The 20,230-nt window shown below is 38.1% G+C and overlaps 1 protein-coding gene across 2 annotated transcripts in view; it reads right to left on the reverse strand.

The window, feature by feature from the left end:
• CNGB1 (cyclic nucleotide gated channel subunit beta 1) overlaps positions 1 to 20,230 on the reverse strand; it is a 734,247-nt gene that overhangs the window by 704,526 nt on the left and 9,491 nt on the right. For both annotated transcript variants that reach the window (XM_044081527.1, XM_044081526.1), the window contains exon 2: positions 13,090 to 13,186. The gene's annotated coding sequence lies outside the window, so the exon portion shown is untranslated. The remainder of the gene's footprint in view (positions 1 to 13,089; positions 13,187 to 20,230) is intronic.

Below are 20,230 nucleotides of genomic sequence, written 5' to 3' on the forward strand. Positions count from 1 at the left end.
ATTGTAAATTAAAAGGCAGAATAAGGGCCTTACTGTATAATTTCCTAGAAGAATCTAGTTCCAAGTTCAAATCTGGAACTATAGGATTCCCCAATAAAGGAGTGTAAAACCCATTTGAGCTCTTTGTCTGAACTTCAGTAAAAATTTCTGTTAAAACATCTTGGGGGTAGCCCCTCTTCAAAAACATATCCAATAGTTTACTAAATTCATCAAAGAATTGTTCTTCATTACTAACCATTCTGGCTAGTCGAACACATTGGCCTTTGACAATGGCCTTCTTTTGATGAATGGGGTGCCAACTTTGGAAATGAAGATACAAATTTGAATAAGTGGGCTTCCTATATAAAGTCGACTCAAATCTGTGTAATAAAGTGTTTTTAACCAAAGTGACATCAAGAAAATTAATTTGTACATTATCACATGACATAGTGAAATGTAAAAATTCTGTCAAATTATTAATAAATGCAAAAAATTCATCTAATCTTTCCATACTGTCATGCCAAAAATAATGATGTCATCAATAAAACGCCTGTAAAGACGCCAACAATCTTTGTATTCAGAACTAAAAACAGTGTTAATTTCCCAAAATGACATTACAACATTAGCAAAAACAGGTGCACAAGCAAACCCATGGCCCACTCCATGAGTTTGTTTGAATAAGTGGCCCTCAAAAGAATTAAATTTGTTTTGTAAGGCAATTTCCATGAGACTGCTCAATAAAACACTTTTGTCGTGACCTAAATCAGAATGAAGGGCTAAAAATTAAAAAAAAAAACCAGTCAATACCAATGTCGTGGGGAATACTGGAATACAGATCCTTGACATCAATACATACAAAGATGATGTCATCCCTATAAATAGTATCATTGCCCACAGAAAGAAAATCCCATGAATCTTTAAGGAAAAAGGGATAGTTTTTAAACAAAACCTTTGTCTCTTGGTCAATGTATTTGGCAAAAAAAAAGGTTTTGGAACCCTTGGCATCTACAATTTGCCTCAGTGGAGGGTCTTCCAAACATTTATGAACCTTCGGAAGACCAAATACTGTAGGTGTTCTAGGAAACTGAACTTTAAGTTAGTCTAAAACACCCAAGGAAATCTGGTTATTGAGAACCAGATCTTCCAAGAACAAATCAATCCGGTGCAATGCACCGTTTAGCTCATTTAAATAAATTTCTACATAAACATCCGTAAACAAAATAGCTAAAATTTTATTAATGTAATCATTTTGACTCATGACAGCCAGACCACCACCCTTGTCTGGTTGCATGATACGTATAGAGGTGTCACCTCTAATCTCCTGTAATAAATGAAACTCATCAAAAGTTAAATTGACAGGACATTTCAAATGACCGGACATAATCTTCCTAATTTCATCTTCACATAGTCTCTCAAACACTAAAATAAAAGGATGTAGTGGTGGGTTAAAAACTCTAGGTCTCTTATTGACCTGTGTTAAAAAATTCTGTTGTTCCTTGCCAAAAATAATGTTGAAATTCAATTTCCTTAAATATAATTTAAATTGTACAAGAATTTGATCACTCTTGCCCTTTTGTGCAGGAATAAATGTCAGGCCGTTTTAAAAGAGATTGGCCCAGGCTTCGATGACAACAACATGACTGTAATTAAATATTTTGAAGTCACCAAGGGTGTTATAAACAATCTTGAAACTGGAATCTGTATTTAATTCCAGTACTCCTGTCTCCACCCTGATCTCCCCTTGCCTCTTCCCTTCCCCTTCCCTCTGTATCAAGTTTTGTGGGGGCGGGATTAATAATAACACTCAACATATCAGGCCAATTATTCCCACCCCCACCAAACCCCCATTATTTTAGGTTTTGTCCAGATTTCTTACACTAAGAGGTTGAGTGTTATGCTTCCTAGTCACATGATGACAGCGAAGGATTGCTCTTTTAAAACTTTCTTTATATATCAATCAGGATTATGTATCACTAAAGAAAATGCAGGTGAGTGAAAGTCATCTCTGTGCAGAACCACTTTCTTCCATTTGTCATTTACTAGATCAGACTTCCATCTTGCTGTCTATTTCACTTGCACTCTGTGTGTCACATAACTTGAGGATGACTGCTATTCCCGGATGAACTAACTGGATTACTTTCTCTAGGATATTTAACCTGTTTAAGTTTATATTGCAGCATCACTCCTGCTCTACTGCTTGTATTAATTTGCATTTGTGTCGTCATTATTACTTCATAGGAAGCTACAGCATGAAACTAACAACACAGAAACAGAGGAGCTAGTAAATAAACAATCACACTTAATCAAGACAGAATCACATGACATTCCTCATGCACTAAGCTTAAGGGAATTTTAAAGACATACAGCACTATACATTATATCTGTCTCTTAATTTTAGTGTTTGCATTAACAAACAACAGATTATATACACACACTATAATGGACTATGCTATATGCCATAGATGATTGCTAAAGTATAACATATATACATCAGTTCTTGTAAGATAGAAACATGCACAGCGTTGTGTGCAATATAAATGCAATTGAAGAATTATTGTATTATAATAGCAGCTTAGTGTGTTAGCCATTGCTATCACAGCATGTAGCCTAATTATTCCTTCTAGATGTTTTTTGAAATATTTTAATAACTGCTATAGCTAGGTAAGTTAAAGTCACCATCGAATAATGCTGCAGTCTTAAGTGGTTATAAGGTAACATCTGGCACTTGGTCATCATCAAGTAAATTTTCAGCACCATGTGTAATCACCAAGGAACTGCCATCCCTGCATGCAGTCACTATCAGGATCCATGTATAAATCACACTTGAGAGTAGTAACAAGTTGAGGAAATTTTAATACTTCCTGGCTTGAATTGTTTCTTATTGACATTATCTCAGCCACTTTACTAAATTTAGATAAAACAGTCCAGTATGGTACTATTCCTTCTCAGAGTTAGACCTAAATCTGCTTTTGACAATGAAAGAGATCTGTTTATTGGACATGTCAATAAGAACAGCTTCTTCTTTCTCCAACTATTTGTCCATTGAATTCTGAATGCTATGACCTCTCATAATCATACTTCTGCTTTTGTCCGAACGCTTGTCATGCTGATTGGATATTTGGATATTTGATATAGGTTTTGAATGAAGTAGAAAAAGAAGTCATGTACCTACCATAACGTTCCATGTTAGTTGTCTTCATCTCGCCTTATTTCTTGCTGGTTGGGATCGGAGCCTATCCTCAGCTCCGACTCGGCCATGTTCAATAGTTTGAGAGCTGTTTACTGGCTCGAGGCTACCCCTTATCCCATGATGCCTAGCGATAGCTACCCAGATCTCGTTTGAAATAGCTAACCCCAGACATAGCCAGAGAATAAACCTGTCCAAACAAATAGATTGAGTATACCTGCTATACTCTCTAAGTCAGTAGAGGAAACAACCAGAGAACACCCAGCCAGTGAAACAAGAACTCCTCTTGGTCCAATAGGACAGGGGGATGGAGGGTAGGATGCAAGAAAGAAGGCTAGATGAAGACACCTAACATGGAACGTTATAACTTCTTTATGTTAAGTTGTCTATCTCGCCTTCGTTCTTGCTGGTTGGGACAGCATCCCTAGCACCTACAATCCTGGGTGGCTCATTGGAACAGACTCTTCAGAACAGTGGAACCAAAGTCAGCTCTGTTCCTGGAGACCATATCTAGCTTGTAATGAGAAATAAAGGTATGAGGATTTGCCCACGTAGCAGCTGCACAGATAGAATCCATGGGCAACCTAGACTGGAAGGCAACGGAGGTGGCCAAGGCCCTAGTGGAATGACCTTTCAGTTTGATAGGTAAATCTTTGTTCCTTAATTGATAAATGAAAGTAATAGTGTGAGACAACCACCTGGATAAGGTCACCTTGGAAACTGGGAGACCTTGTTTGCCTAGAGCATAGGAAAGGAATAGTTGGTCCGACTTCCTTATTTCCTTAGTCCTGTGCAGGTAAAAATGCAATTGTCTATGAACATCCAATTGGTGTAATGTGTACTCTGACTTGTTGGTGTGGTTAGGGAAAAACACAGGAAGGTCTATAGATTGGTTTAAATTATTTTCTGAGCAGACTTTTAGAAGAAACGAAGAATTAGTCCTCAGAGCAACCCTGTCCTTATAAAAAAACAAGTAAGGAGGACGAACACATAGTGCCTGAAGTTCAGAGACACGTCTGGCTGAAGTAATAGCTACCAGAAAGAGTGTCTTCAAGATAGAAACTTAATGGAGCAGGACGCTGCTGGTTCAAAAGGGGGCAGAGTTAAGGAAGTTAGTACCAGATTAAGGTCCCAAGGAGGAGGGGGATCTCTCACTGGAGGTCTAAGGAGAGTGGTCCCTCTCAAAAAAGCTTTACAAAGCTTATGAGACATAATGTTAGAATTTGACAAACCAACATGAAAGTTAGAAATGGCCGCTAATTGAACCCTGATCATAGCAGAAGCGGACCCGGAATGAAAAAGTTGTGCTAGGAATTCCAGAATTTCATGGACTGGGGCTGAAAAGGGATCTACGTTCCTAGCCTCTGCCCAACAAGAAAAACGTTTCCATTTACTAGCATAAGTTTTTCTGGTTGTGGACTTGTGAGATGAGACGATAATCTCACGCACAGCCGGGGAAATGCTGGGAAGCCTGGCTAAGGTTAGAAGTGGAGCAACCAAGCTGTGAGCTGGAGAGTTTGGAGGGATTGATGCAACCCGCCTGATTGATGAATCAGTAAGTCTGGAATCGGATCTAGAGTCCAGGGCTGATCGAGAAGGTAATGGTGCAGGAACGGGAACCATATCTGTCGAGGCCAGTAGGGGGCAATGAGGATCATTTTGCAACCCAATGATATTGCTTTCTTTATAAGTTTTGGAATCAGGGGAAACGGAGGAAAGGCATAAAGAAGTCCCTGAGGCCAATCGTGGACTAGAGCGTCTCTGGGTGAGTGACCTGGAAGCGGAAGAAGGGAGAAGTAGTTGCTGCATTTGCTGTTGAAGGGGGTGGCAAAAAGATCGCAGCAAGGCTGTCCCCATTTGCGGAAGATAAGATCCACAACTTCCTGATTCAGAGACCACTTGTGAGGCATGAGGATAGCTCTGCTGAGCCTGTCCGCTATGATGTTGGACCTCCCAGGGATGTGCATCGCAATCAGAAAACGTTGGGAGGAAATTGCCCACTGCCACAGTCTGAGTGCTTCTCGACACAGGGGTAGGACCTGGTTCTGCCCTGCTTGTTGATATACCACACCACTGACATATTGTCTGTTTGAATTGTAATGGTCCCAGAAGGAAGAGAGTCCTGAAGAGCTTGCAACGCTAGGAGCACAGCTCTCATTTCTAGGACGTTTATGTGCAGATGGTACTCGTGAGGTTGCCAAGTGCCTTGGACTGTCCTGCTCTGATAATGCCCCCCCCCCACCCTATCAGGGAGGCGTCTGTGGTCACTGTGGCTACCGGAGGGGGCTGAATGAAGGGTCTGCCCTGAGTCACTAGTGAAGAGACCATCCACCAGAAAAGGTGCCTTTTGCATGCTTCTGTAATCATGATCATGTGAGACATGGGCAGCTGTTGGAAAGACCACTGTGTGAACAGAAGCCACTGAAGGATCCTCATGTGAAAGCGGGCCAGTGGGATTAGAAGAACTGCTGCTGCCATGGAACCCAGAGTTTGAAGGACGAACCTGACTTGGATTCTTTTGCTCTGCATTAGAATTTGTACTTGCTGATGAATTGTAGACACCCTTTCTAGCGGTAGCCTTGCGGACATGTTCCTTGTGTCTAAGTCTGCTCCTATGTAGGTGAGAGATTGACAGGGCAACAAGGCAGATTTTTCGAAGTTTATTGTAATGCCTAGCTGGGAGCAGATTGTGATTGTGTAGTCCCTGGCTTGTAGGAGTTGATGCCTGGTAGTAGCAGTGAGTAGCCAGTCGTCTAGATATGGAAACACCTGGAATCCTCAACGTCTCAGGTGAGCCATGACCACTGCCATACATTTGGTGAATACCCTGGGGGCTTTGGTGAGACCAAAGGGCAGAGCTCTGAACTGATAATGACTGGCTCCCAGCCGGAAGCGAAGAAATCTCCTGGAGCACCTGTCCATCTTGATATGGTAGTACACGTCCTGAAGATCTATTGAGCACATCCAATTGTCCTGACCCAGAAAGGGTAGAATGGACTGTAGCGTGACCATCCGAAACTTTGTTCTTTGTACAGACCTGTTTAGTCTACTGAGATCCAGAATCAGTCTCCAGTCCCCTGCCTTTTTTGGTATCAAAAAGAACCTTGAGTAAGTTCCAGATCTGTGCTGGTCTGCCGGGACTTCTTGGATGACTCTTTTTTCTAGCAGTTTTGAAACTTCTATTACTGCTTGGTCTTTCAGATTGCGTGGAACATCTGGACGGGATTTCTATGACGGTAAGGGGGGTTGACAGAAGGGAATTTTGTAACCTCTGGATATAATGGACCATACCCATCTGTCTTGCGTTAAATTTTGCCAAGCTTTTGGGTACAGTGAAAGTCTTCCCCCGACTGCCTCCAGAGGTGAGCAGCCGGGCAACCCTTCAGGGATGCTGAAAGGGCTTATCAGAGAAAGATTCTCTGTTGCCCTGGTTCTGCGGACCCCCTCTGACATGAGGGGGGCATCTGTTGTTATTGTTTCCCCCTCTGCCCCTGGAGGAAAAATTGCTACGTGTGTCAGGCAAGGCTCCCTGGGATTTTCGGAACCACATCTTGCCACTCTTCTGACCTTTGGGGTATGGTCTAGAGGGAGTGGAAAAATGGACTCCCATGGCAGAGTGAGTCTTGCCTTCTTGCTCACACCTAGTCAAAGTGTCTTTCACCTGTGGTCCAAAAAGAAAGGAACCATCAAAGGGGGTGTTGGTGAATGACGCTCAAAAGGGTTCCACAAAATTACACAGCTGCATCCATGCATGCCTACTAAGGGCCACACCTGTACCTGCGGCTCTACTCGCACCATTGGCTGCATAGGAAATGAGCCTCATGGAGGAGTTAACTACAGAATTAAGCATCGCCAGCTGGGAAGCTACTTTAGCCTGAGCCCCCTAAGGTGATGGATCTTGAAGGGTATCTCCGAGCTCTTTAAGGAGATCCCGCTGAAGCTGGGTAAAATGACATAGGTAGTTCAGTGACCTCATAGAAAACATTTGCTTCCCGTATCTGTCCATCATCCTAGACTCCTTGTTAGGAGGATGGACAGATAAAGAGGTCTCCGCTAACTCTTTTTAGTGGCTGCTGCTACCATCATGGCATCAACAGGAACACCTTTGGTAAGGAACTGCTTATCCTGGGGTGCTGTGATGAATTTGACAGGTCTCCTCAGAGTTGGTTCCACTGTATCAGGAGCTGACCAAGCCTTTCGAGCCACCACTGCCATAAGTGGATCGAAAGGGAGAGAAACTCAGGAGGTGGAAGGTCGGGAACCAAAAGCATCCAGAAATACAGACTCATCCTTGGTAGGGGCTAGGGGATTCCAGTTCCCCCTCTGCTTAAGCATTTCTAGGATGTCCGAGAAGGAAACATCTTCAGAGGGGGATCTCGGGGACCCTTCCGAATCATCTAAGTCTGTATCAGAAGTGACAGACTCAGGGGAGTCAATGTCCTTCCTCTTGCACATCTTCTTATGAGGGGGCTCCTCAGAATGATCAGGGTAGGCCTCAGAAGAAGAGGAAACAACCAAGGTGCCCTGAAGCATCAGCTCCCTATGCTTGGGGTCTGGAGGAGGAGCAGAGATTGGCACAGGCACTACAGGGGACGGAGCCAGTGAGGCCGATAGTGGAGCTGACTCAGTGGACAGCACACTCCTCATGACATTGAAGGCATCCCTGCCACGATGCAGAGAAAGCTCCGGTTCCGAGGAAATTGAAATCTTTCTCCGCACTGAGGGAGATGGCTCCAAGGCTGATGTAGGAGCCGAGCTCACCTGCGCCGAAGCTCTGAGAGGGAGAACGGGGTTTGACAAGGGTCTGATGCCACTCGCCCCCTCGGAGCCGACGAGGGAACCCCGGCACCTAGATCCCTTGATGGACAGCACCACCGAGGGAATTGGAGCTGACGTTGGAACCAAAGGAGATAGAGTTATTGGAGCTGACGGTTCCACTACTCGAACCGCAATGAACTCCGACTCCGAACTTATTGGAGTCAGAGGAAGAACATTGAGGGAAGTGGATGGAGTTGACACCTGTTGAGGAGGGCTGGACAACATCTTGGCAAGTGCCTGTGACTTTAGCAACCTACTGACCACTCTCTCCACATCGTGATCCAACAGCCTAGAGGATCGAGAGGAGTGATAGGATCGGTGACTGCACTAGCTCTGAAGCAAAGGAGACTGAGGAGCCAAATGCACCAATTCCAGTGAAGGGGACCTCAGCCTCTTGTGGCTCCGTGAAGGCTCCGAAGTCTCTGATGGAGCCGATGGGGAGATATTCTTATCGGTGCCAGCTGGAACCAAAGTAGAAGATAAAGTCTGAACCAAAGATGGCTCCGAACTTGGAGCTGACGGCTTTGTGGATTTAGGGGATTTCACAGGCTGAGAGCTCTTGGCTGGTGAATCCTGGGGTTTTAAAAGACTCCTAAGAATAAGCTTATTCTTACACTCCTGCAGGACTCTTGGACTAAAGGCATGGCAGAAAGAACAAGAGTCCTGCAAGTGCACAGCGCCTAAACAATAGACACAAAAAGTGTGCCCATCTGTCAGAGACATTTTCTGACAGCATGAGTCACACTTCTTGAATCCAGAAACTTTGGATTCCTTTGACATCCTGAAAGAAGGAAACAACAAATACAACAACAGCTACCAGAAGCAAAATACAGTCTACACAAAAAACACACTCTACTACAAGACTATAGCTAAAGGTTTTTTTTTTTTTAATAGGAAAGCGTCTAACTTAAACGGCTAGCCTATGAAAGAAAGGTAGAAGGAAAGCCTCTAACCTAAATGGCTAACCTGACAAAAAGAGGTAGGGGGGAGGGGTGGGGGAGAACTCTCTAAGTTAAATGAGTTCTACAAGAAAAGAAGGGATACTACAACTAAACACTAGCTATCACAAAAAACAAGACTAATCGTTAACAATAAAACACTGAAAATACAGAATTCTAAGGTAAGAAAGTTATACAAAAAACTTTATACGAGCCTGAGCCAGAAAAATGACACCTTGCAGCTGAAGCGGCAAATGAGATCTGGGTAGCTATTGCTAGGCATCATGGGATAAGGGGTAGCCTCGAGCCAGTAAAGAGCTCTCGAGCTATTGAAGATGGCCAAGTTGGAGCTGAGGATCGGCTCCGATCCCAACCAGCAAGAACGAAGGCGAGATAGACAACTTAACATCAGAAGTTGCTGGCAACCTTGTTCTCTTTCTCCTCCCCATCAACACCTGTGAAGAATGAAGTCCTGTGGATTTAAGAAGCATGTTTCTGTTTTCAAGAACTGTGAGATAAGTCTTGCTTTGTGCTGGCACCACATTTTCTCAGGATTTTCTGTGGGAACTCCCATTGTTGTGAACAAGCTTGAACTATCTGATGTATGAAGTGTAGCTTATCATTTATAACAAGAAAAAATAAAAAAATATAAAAAAAAAGATTTTTTAATAAAGAATGCTTTTTATTCAGTCACTCTAAAAAGTAAAGCATAAGGAAGAAGAGAGAAAACTTTGCAAGAGAAACACAGATAAGCTGATTTCAGAAAAGTATTTGAGGTTGTTTTTTTTTGGGGGCGACCATGATGGTGCAGTGGTTAGTATTGTCACCTCACAGCAAGAGGTTCTCTGGTTCGATCCTCGGCTGGGGTGCCTTCTGTGTGGAGTCTGCATGTCCTCCCTGTGGTCACGTGGGTTTCCTCCGGGTGCTCCGGTTTCCTCCCAAAGACATGCTGTAGGTGGATTGGACACTCTAAATTGGCCCTAGGTGTGAGTGCGTGCATGTGTGTGCCTTCCGTGGAAGATTGGACGCCAGGCTGGCAACTTGACACTGTAAAACTCTACTGCCAATCATGAGCGGACAGTTGATCCGCTGTGGCGACCCCTAAAAGCCGAAAGAAGAAGAAGATTTGAGGTTGGTTTTGCTGATTGCTGCTACTTTATCTGGTACCTTATTACCAGAATCAGCAAAACCAACCTCAAATACTTTTCTGAAATCATCTTGTCTGTGTTTCTTTTATTGTTAGGCTCCTGGTCTCTACCAAAGTTATGCAGATAATGATATGCCTCAGGTCCTGCCCCTGGAGAAAGCCACAGGCTCATATCTGTTTTATCATTTACATCATGACTGAATTTTCTAATCATTTGGGCTTGTTCTAGGACCTAGCTCACCAGTGGCTCAAACATAACAGTGGGCTCGTATTTTCCATATACTGATGTATGTAATGTAACAGTGGGTTTATTCTCCAACTGCTTTTCAGAAAAGCATTTGAGGTTGGTTTTGCTGATTCCTGCTACTTCTTCTGGTACCTTATTACCAGATTCATCAAAAACAACCTCAAATGCTTTTCTGAAATCAGCTTGTCTATGTTTATTTTACTGTTAGGCTCCTGGCCTGTACCAAAGTTATGCAGATATGATATGTCCCAGGTCCTGACCCTGGAGAAGACCACAGCCTCACAGCTGTTTTATCATTTACATGATGACTGAATTTTTTAATGACTTGGGCTTGTTCCAGGACCTAGCTCACTATTGGCTCAAACATAACAGTAGGCTTGTATTTTCCATATACTGATGTGTGGTATGTAGCAGTGGGTTTATTCTCCAACTTCTTGTAACTCTCAGTTTTGAGTTTTGCATATGCTTATGCTCTAGGGTGAAACAAATCTTTCTTACACGGAGATATAAGCTGCTTCTTGACAGTACTGGGTATGGGGAACACAGCTTTCCATTTTATAACATTTCTCCTGATGGATGTATTGTGCTAAGTATATCACTTATCCCACTGGTACCTGTCAGGCTGAACCTGAAGACTTCCATAACAAAAATGGTTTCTTCTACATCTGGCATTCAAAAGCCAAACCAGTACAAATGTTGTTGGCTTTGTTTACGTATTCCTCAGAGAAAGACAACTATATGACCTACAAGGTCTCATAATGTACAGAAACAAGCAAGCAAGCTCATGCCCAAAAGGACATCAGACACTTTGTATGTGAAAACATTAAACAAAAATCTCTCATGACAGCATCTAACCTGCATTCATACTCAGGAAAGATGTCATTATGTTTCTTTTTTAATTTTTAGAGCCTTTTTCAATACTTATATAAAGTTGATGACAAAATGTCTTTCTCTTTAACAGATGATTTTTATTAATCCTACAGCTACATTAAGAATTTTTTTTTTGCATGATGAACGTCTTTGTACATAGTTTAGTTACACTGGTTTATATATTAGAAGTTTTTTTTTATTTTCTTGTTTTTTAACTTTAAAGAAAAAAAATGTTATAATTGCATGGAAATATCTATTCATTTTAATAATTATTTAATAAAATTCTTTGAAAAAAAATGTCTTTCTCTTTGATTTTATTTACTTCTGTTTTAGTAATTACCTGTTATAGTATTATTCCATGGGTTAAATATTCTGATATATACTAATGGTTATACAGAATAATATTTGACCAAGCTTTTAACAGTTGAGAGACATTACTCCTTAATAGTGTAAAAACAATGCAGCAAGTTTCAAGATATTTGGGCAATAAAAACATTGTAGCTTATGTGTACCTGTTTATATTTGGAAAGTGACACTCACTTAGATTCTTTCTTTAATTTTTTATATTACTATTCACATCACTGGCATCCTTAGCCCAATATTTTAATAGTATTACTGACCTGTTTACGACTCCACATGCCTTAATAAATACAAATACACAGATCAGCAACTAAAAAAATCTTAATTAGCAGCTTAAAAAACAACCATGTTGGTTTACATGCCCAAAGGTTTTCAGGAACAAGCATATCAACCATTTTTTTTGTTTGTTTCCACATATGTTATAGATATAGTGATATGAAATAGAATAAGTTTCTTCATTAACTGATTTCTAGCCTATATACATTTGCTTTTTTAATGTAATGAATTCAAATAAAAAATATACTATATGACTGCAAAAAAAATGAACATTGTAATAATTTAATCTTAAGAAGTACATCTACAAAAAAACTAGAACAAAGCTTAAATGTTTCACAGAACCAGCTGAAATATGGTTACTGCCCCAAAAGTTCTGGTAGGGGTACATCTACCACATTAATGCTCCCTCCATTAAATAGAGATTGGCATTAGAGGCATAGGCACCTTCCTTGGTAACAAACTCTTCTTGAGGCATCACGCATCCACTGTCATTAGGAAAGCCTTTGACCTCACTCATTTGACTACTAAGGGCATCTCTTCTCAGTCTGTAACACTAACCATCACCTCTGCCCATCCCTTATCAGGTCTATACTAGTATATAGTCCAACATCTGGTATGTACCTATCCAAATGCCTAAGGTACATGACAAATCCAAGAAGTTCTTCAACCCAAAAATCTCAGGAATGGCATCTTCTACTGACAATAAAGTCTAAAATTCCTGTATATCTTCTCTGTCACCTACAGAGTTATGTCTGGTATACACATCTGTAAATGACCCAGTTCTGCTTCATGTACTACAAGCTGCAAAACTTGTTTTAACACAGATACAGTATCAAGGGACCTAAGTCTATATTGCAAACTAAGAAAGACTTGTTGGTATGGCAGATGTCTCTCTCAAAAAAATCTTCCCCATCTTAAACAAAGTTCATCTTTCTATATGGCAGATAATATCCTTCACTACTGTCAAACCTGACATACAGTGAGTGGGAAACCAAAAATTTACCCCTGATCTATCGCCTATCTCCTCTGAAGAAAGGAAGTGACTAATTTGATGTACAAGCAGGATAGCAGCAATGTCTAAGCTTTAAAAAAAAAACTTATCTACTGTCTACAAGCAACATAGGAAGCTATGGTTATACAGACAGTAAATATACAATCAACATTTTTTTCCTAAAGCAGAGGAAAAAGCAAAATAAAATAAAACTGCAAATCATCATTCTGCAAAATATTTACTAGATGATTCTGAAAACACACATTTCACATTTACCTCTGGATATGCAGACAGAAGTGGAGCATCTGTTTCTGTCCTGTCAGGACTCAGGAGAACTTTCTGCTCTTTGTCAAAATTAGTATCTGCTGAGCATCTATGCAAAGAAATAAGCAAACAAGAAGCTGTAAACAGGAATAGTACATGTGTAGCTCAAGTAATATGATCAGTGATATATAAAACTGGACAATATTGTGTGCATGTTTTCTAACTACTCGGCTGGAGCTAGTGATGCAACTAGCCTTCAACACAAATATAAATAGTGTGTCTTTTGCAATTTTACATGCATTTCTATACTAGTGAGAAAGCTGCTGGGCCAGATCTGGTCATAAACTGCTCAGTTGGTGATTTAAAAAAATATACATGACTACACACACACACACACACACACACACACACACACACACACACACACACACACACACACACACACACACACACATATCTATCTATGTATATATATATATATACACATATATATATATATACATATATATTTTTATATATATATATATATATATATATATATATATATATATATATATATATATATATATATATATATATATATATATATATATATATAGATAGATAGATATATATAATATATATATACATACATACATATATATATATATATATATATATATGTATATACACACACACTCAGAATTATGACATTTCAGAAAGTTGCCAGAAGCGCACCATCAGAATGCTGACAGTTCATAGCGTAGACGAGGTAAGTGGTTTGATATCGTGGCTGGAAATGTGTTTGTGTCAGTGTTTGCAGGTTAGTGTTAGAATAAGGGTTAACTAAGGTGATAGCTTTAGTGTTGTGCATGTTTTGGTGCCTATTTCAGTGTCTAAGCCTGTCTTATAGAGGTAATGTTATGGAAAGGGTTTTTCTAAGGTAAGATGCATGGTTAGGGTTACGACTGGGATCAGGGTTAGAATGTATTAGTAAGGTGGTGGAGGGGTGAGAGCCTCCCTATAGCACCTTACTAATATGTGCTAACCCTTACCTCAACCCAAAATCTGTACCTTACCTTAGAAAAAAATCATTTTTATTAATGCTATCATTATACAAAAAAACATGGTGCAATGGTATTGAATGGTTTTGAGGCTTTTTTGATGCGTTTATTTATTAAATAACATTTATTTATTAAATAACATTTTCAACGGATATCCAAGGAAAAAAGTTCCAATGTATTGCAAAAACATTTTAAGAATAATAATTTTATAATCTTCAAAAATTATTACAAACATAGCTACAGTTTAAATAGTTATACCAAGTTAAACATAAAGTGAAAACATTGATTAAGAATAGATACAACTTATATGACAATTATTTAATATCTAAATAAATGTTAGACAGTTTACAGAGAAACTAAAGGTAAATTAATATAATACAAATAGGAACTGCAATATGAAGTGAGAGAAAAATGGTTATACCTTATTTAGAAAGAGAGTCAGGGGAGAGAAACTGATTTAAGTAAGGAAGTGAGTGAAGAAGGGAGAATAAGGAGGTGTAAAGTATGAATAGGTACTTTTTCTTTTTTAGTTTAGTTTTGCAATTTATTTACTCTGGAGTTTGAATAGTTTTGTTAGAATTGTGAGTTCCATATCATTGTCTGTTCATATTATGAACTGTTGATATTTTGGTATCAGTATTCATTTTGTCAGTTTATATATATATATATATATATATATATATATATATATATATATATATATATATATATATAAACACAAAAAACACGAAGAAACCAAGTAAAAATACTGTCAGTAGATGGAATGGAATAAAATGCCACAACCTTAATTAGCGCTTTCGTCCAATTTAATAAAACATGAACTTCTTCAGAAAAAACCATACAATTTACGGCATTTAAATAAATAACTGTTGTGTCACATGTGATCAAATAAACCAATAAAATGCATTAAGCACTTAATATATTATTCAAGTATTTAAAAGCACATCACTTTTTTTTGAAAAAGTAAAATAAAAAGTGAATACTTTGAACATATATATAAAATTATAATTATAATCTTTGTGCTTGTAAAAATCAATTTATATCAATCATATCATTGAATCCAGGAAGCTGATCTGCATTTAATAAAATCTGCCATAGAGTTTCTTTACATTCTAAAAGAACTTTAAAATTCCCACTAAATTTGTCATCTTTAACTCTCTCTAGAATAAAAAATGAAAACTTTTTGAAACTAGAACAAGTCATAGAATGTTTGGCTAAAGCATTTGACGTATCTTTCTTATGTATAGCTAAAGTATGATCATATATATATGTTTGTTTAATGCTCTTGTGGTTTTTCCTATATAAAAATGTTCACACGAGTTACACGTAGCTGCATAAACCACATTTGTAGTCTTACATGTATAGTGTCCCTTACACTGAAATGTCCTATTAATGTGTTTAAACAATACTGAAGTAGTCCCTGTAATGTATCTGCATTGTTTATATGTCCCGCAAGGAAAGGTACCCAAATTAAAACTAGTATTACCACCGTTTTGGTCAAAGGTACCTCTCGTTAAAATAGTCTTTATACTGACTGTCCTTTTGTAAGTGAACAAAGGAAAATTACAATAATTTTACATGTCTTACATGTATAGTGTCCCTTACACTGAAATGTCCTATTAATGTGTTTAAACAATACTGAAGTAGTCCCTGCAATGTATCTGCATTGTTTACATGTCCCGCAAGGAAAGGTACCCAAATTAAAACTAGTTTTACCACCGTTCTGGTCAAAGGTACCTCTCGCTAAAATAGTCTTTATACTGACTGTCCTTTTGTAAGTGAACAAAGGAAAATTACAATAATTTTACTCAATTCAGTGTTGCCTAACACTACTTTCCAATTATTCAAGATGGCATTTCTAATAAATACCATCTCATTAGTAATAGGAATAGGGAAAGCCAAAGTGTAATCACTAGATGTTGCAGTTGTTACTAAATTACTTGCAACTGTATCGTCAATTTGTTTCAAAATCGGACAAGCTTTGTTAAACCTAAGGCCAGTGACCTCGTTTAATATACTATCTAACCAGACTTTGTCGTAACCTCTTTGTGTAAAAAAAAACATCAATTTCTGTGTTTCGTTATGAAAGGTCTCATCTCTACTAGTTAACCGACTAAGTCTGATGAATTGTCCTTTAACAACTCCACGTTTCATTAAAACTGGATGTAAACTATCATGGTGCAATTATTGATTAACAAAAGTAGACTTCCTGAAAATGCAACTTTCAAAACTTAAACCATCTTGACTAATAGTTAAATGTAAGTCCAAAAAATTAATGTTGCCACCAATATTACCCACTGTAAATTGCAGAAAATTAGTAGAATTATTCAAATATTGGACAAATGTATGAAAAGATTCAACATCCCCTTCCCATAAAAAAATCAAATCATCTATATAACGTTTATAGAACACGATGTTGTCTGCTAGGGGATGTGAAGTGAGAAAGTTGTTCTCCCACATTGCCATCACTAAATTAGCAAAACAGGGGGGGTACCCTAAACCCCATCGCTATGCCTGAAATTTTTCGAAAAAATACATTTTCAAATATAAAAACAATGTTCTCTAATACAAGTTCCATCAAAATACACACTGTATTAACTAAATCATTATCAAAATCAGTATATTGACTCAAATATTCTCTAAGATATTCTATACCAGTTATTTGATCTATACTTGTATACAGAGAAACCACATCTAATGATGCAAATTTAACAGGCATTTCTAACTTGTCTAATTGATTCAAAGACTCCAGCAAATGCCATGAGTCTCTCATGTAGAATTTAGACTTTTGCACAACAGGATTTAGGAGTTTGTCAAGCCAAATAGAGATTGGTTCTCTCTTAGAAAAGCCGGTCAACACTATAGGTCTAAAAGGAGGGTCTTCCCTGTTTTTATGTAACTTAGGAATACCTAATAGTGTCGCCAGTTTGGGATATTCAACTAATAAAAATTATAGACACAATAATCTATGTTTCCTTGACTAAATAAATCAAACAAACAGGTGTCCAATTTCAAAAAACTTTGTGTAATATATTCTACTGTAACTACTTTGTAACAGTTATTATCACTATTGAAAGCATTTTAAGGAAACTACAAATCCATTTCATAACACACAAAATGGGACAGAAGTCAACAAAGCAAGTGACTTTGCAATTCCGTCTAGTCCAGACGAGTTTACAACATGTAAAAATGACATTTTCTCATTAGAAAAGTTGTGCACTAAAACAGTTTCATTACAACTAGAAGTTTTCTACTTAGAAGAAAATGTTAATTTGAAATGTGTGCCCTTTGGCTTGAGAACATTCAAATTCCCTGTGTGGTTCAAGGTGACAAACTGTATAATCAGTTAGTTGAATTATTCAACAACACAGGACTTGTGTTTATGAGTATGCTTATACAGCATTATAAAACTGAACTGGTGTCTTTGAAAAAACAAACTGAGACATTTGACAGTAAAATTAGGGCTTTGCAAGCTTTTAGTTCTTTGGCATCCTTATATTTTGGCATTAATGCAAAGCTTGAGAGACACAGAGCTTTGGTTATTTTGAGAAAACAAAAAAAAACTCAAGAGAGATCTTGCTGCTTATTTTTCTAAAACAGCTTATCCAGTAAAGGGTTTTAAGGACAACAAAGATGCCCTAAATTACACTGCTAAGAATGATATAGAAACAAACAATGCTAATTTAATTAGCCATGATGCTGGTTCAAATGTTTGTTTAGGAAATGCTAATGAGAATGGAAATGGTGGACATATTCATTTAGACAATGTTTCAGCTTCCACCTCTTATGCACAAGCAGTTTCTGTTGTTAATAAATCCGGTCCTTTTTTAATGGACAAAACAGGCAACAAAAAGACTCCGAGATGGTCCGGAAAGGTCCAAACAAGGAGCAAGGGAAAGGGCAAGGGGCGCAAGAAGAACTAGATTATACCATCTATGTTTGTAATTTAACTGGTGATGTTTTGACAAATGATATGATTTCTGTACTTAAAAAGGGGTTTTCCTTCATTCCATCAAATAATGTAAACATTTCTAGGTTAATAGTAGACTTCAAATTGTATTTAAGGAAGCTCAATTTGAAGTACAGTTTTGAAGATGTTGCTAGACCTGAACCTAAAGAATTTGATTTCAAAAAGAAAAGTACATACAACCCATTGCTAAATTCCACTCGGATGGTTTTTGGGAAGTTATGTGAGCAGGAATTTAGAAAAATTAAGAATTATGATGAAGGCAAGCTTAATCTCCACCTTCTGAAATATCTGCATTGGATGATTTGGCTAACAATAAGAATTGGCATATTATGAAGGCAGATAAGGGTGGTACTATTGTAGTTATGAAGTCCACAGATTACAGTTTTGCAATAAATTCTTTGTTAAGTGATAATAACTGTTACAAAGTAGTTACAGTAGAATACATTACACAACGTTTTTTGAGATTGGACACTGTTTGTTTGATTTATTTAGTCAAGGAAACACAGATTATTCTGTCTATAATTTTTTATTAGTTGAATATCCCAAACTGGCGACACTATTTGGTATTCCTAAGTTACATAAAAACAGGGAAGACCCTCCTTTTAGACCTATAGTGTCGGACAGTTTTTCTAAGACAGAACCAATCTCTATTTGGCTTGACAAACTCCTAAATCCTGTTATGGAAAAGTCTAAATTCTATCTGAGAGACTCATGGCATTTGCTGGAGTCTTTGAGTCAATTAGACAAGTTAGAAATGCCTGTTAAATTTGCATCATTAGATGTGGTTTCTCTGTATACAAGTATAGATCAAATAACTGGTATATAATATCTTAGATAATATTTGACTCAATATACTGATTTTGATAATGATTTAGTAAATACAGTGTGTATTTTGATGGAACTTGTATTAGAGAACAATTTTTTTATATTTGAAAATTTATTTTTTCAACAAATTTCAGGCATAGCGATGGGGTTTAGGGTAGCCCCCTGTTTTGCTAATTTAGTGATGGCAATGTGGGAGAACAAGTTTCTCACTTCACATCCCCTAGCAGACAACATCGTGTTGTACAAATGTTATATAGATGATTTGATTTTTTTTATGGAAAGGGGATGTTGAATCTTTTATTTTATTTTTATTTTATTTTTATTTACATTTGTTGACTGGGATTGTCCTACTGGATGTAGGTCCATTTTCAGCAGAGGCCCGGGGAGAAAAGCTCACAGTTAAAATAACCAGACAGTAGTTACATTGGATTACATAGTGATTAACAATATAACATAGCAATTACTTACGACATATTTACAGATGAAGAACATAGTACATCAGTAGACAACTAGAATCTTTATCTGTAAAGTACATAACAGACATTAACAAATGTTACAATAAGACGTTCCTGCTGTATAATAAGTACTAGGCTTATGAGCATCTGAGCTTGCTATAATCAAAGTAGTTAGTGGAGTGGAAAGAAAGGTAGTGGTTGGATGGGGTGGGTGATTTTACTGTGGAAGTTGCAAGGGCATAGCCAGCATGTTTTTAGGTGCGCTTTTAGTAAAGTTTTGAAGTGGGTGCATGATGGTACGGAGGTAATTGTGGGAGGGAGTGAGTTCCATAATTTGGCTATGGTGCAAGAGAATAGTGCTTCACCAGCAGAGTTATTGACTTTAGCGATCTGCAAGTGATTTTTGTTGCTGGATCTTAGTGGTCTGGTGGCGCGATAGAGTTGGAGTAGATTCTGGAGGGATGGGACATTTAGTGGATGGTTTACTAGTTTTCATACATTTGTCCAATATTTGAATAATTCTACTAATTTTCTGCAATTTACAATGGGTAATATTGGTGACAACATTAATTTTTTGGACTTACATTTAACTATTAATCAAGATGGTTTAAGTTTTGAAAGTTGCATTTTCAGGAAGTCTACTTTTGTTAATCAATACTTGCACCATGATAGTTTACATCCAGTTTTAATGAAAAGTGGAGTTGTTAAAGGGCAATTCATCAGACTTAATCGGTTAACTAGTAGAGATGAGACCTTTCATAATGAAACACAGAAATTGATGGGGTTTTTTACACAAAGAGGTTATGATAAAGTCTGGTTAGATAGTATATTAAATGAGGTCACTGACCTTAGGTTTAACA

Source organism: Protopterus annectens, chromosome 8.part0 (assembly GCF_019279795.1).
Source record: "Protopterus annectens isolate FY-2018-M chromosome 8.part0, PAN1.0, whole genome shotgun sequence".
Taxonomy (NCBI): Eukaryota; Metazoa; Chordata; order Ceratodontiformes; family Protopteridae; genus Protopterus; species Protopterus annectens.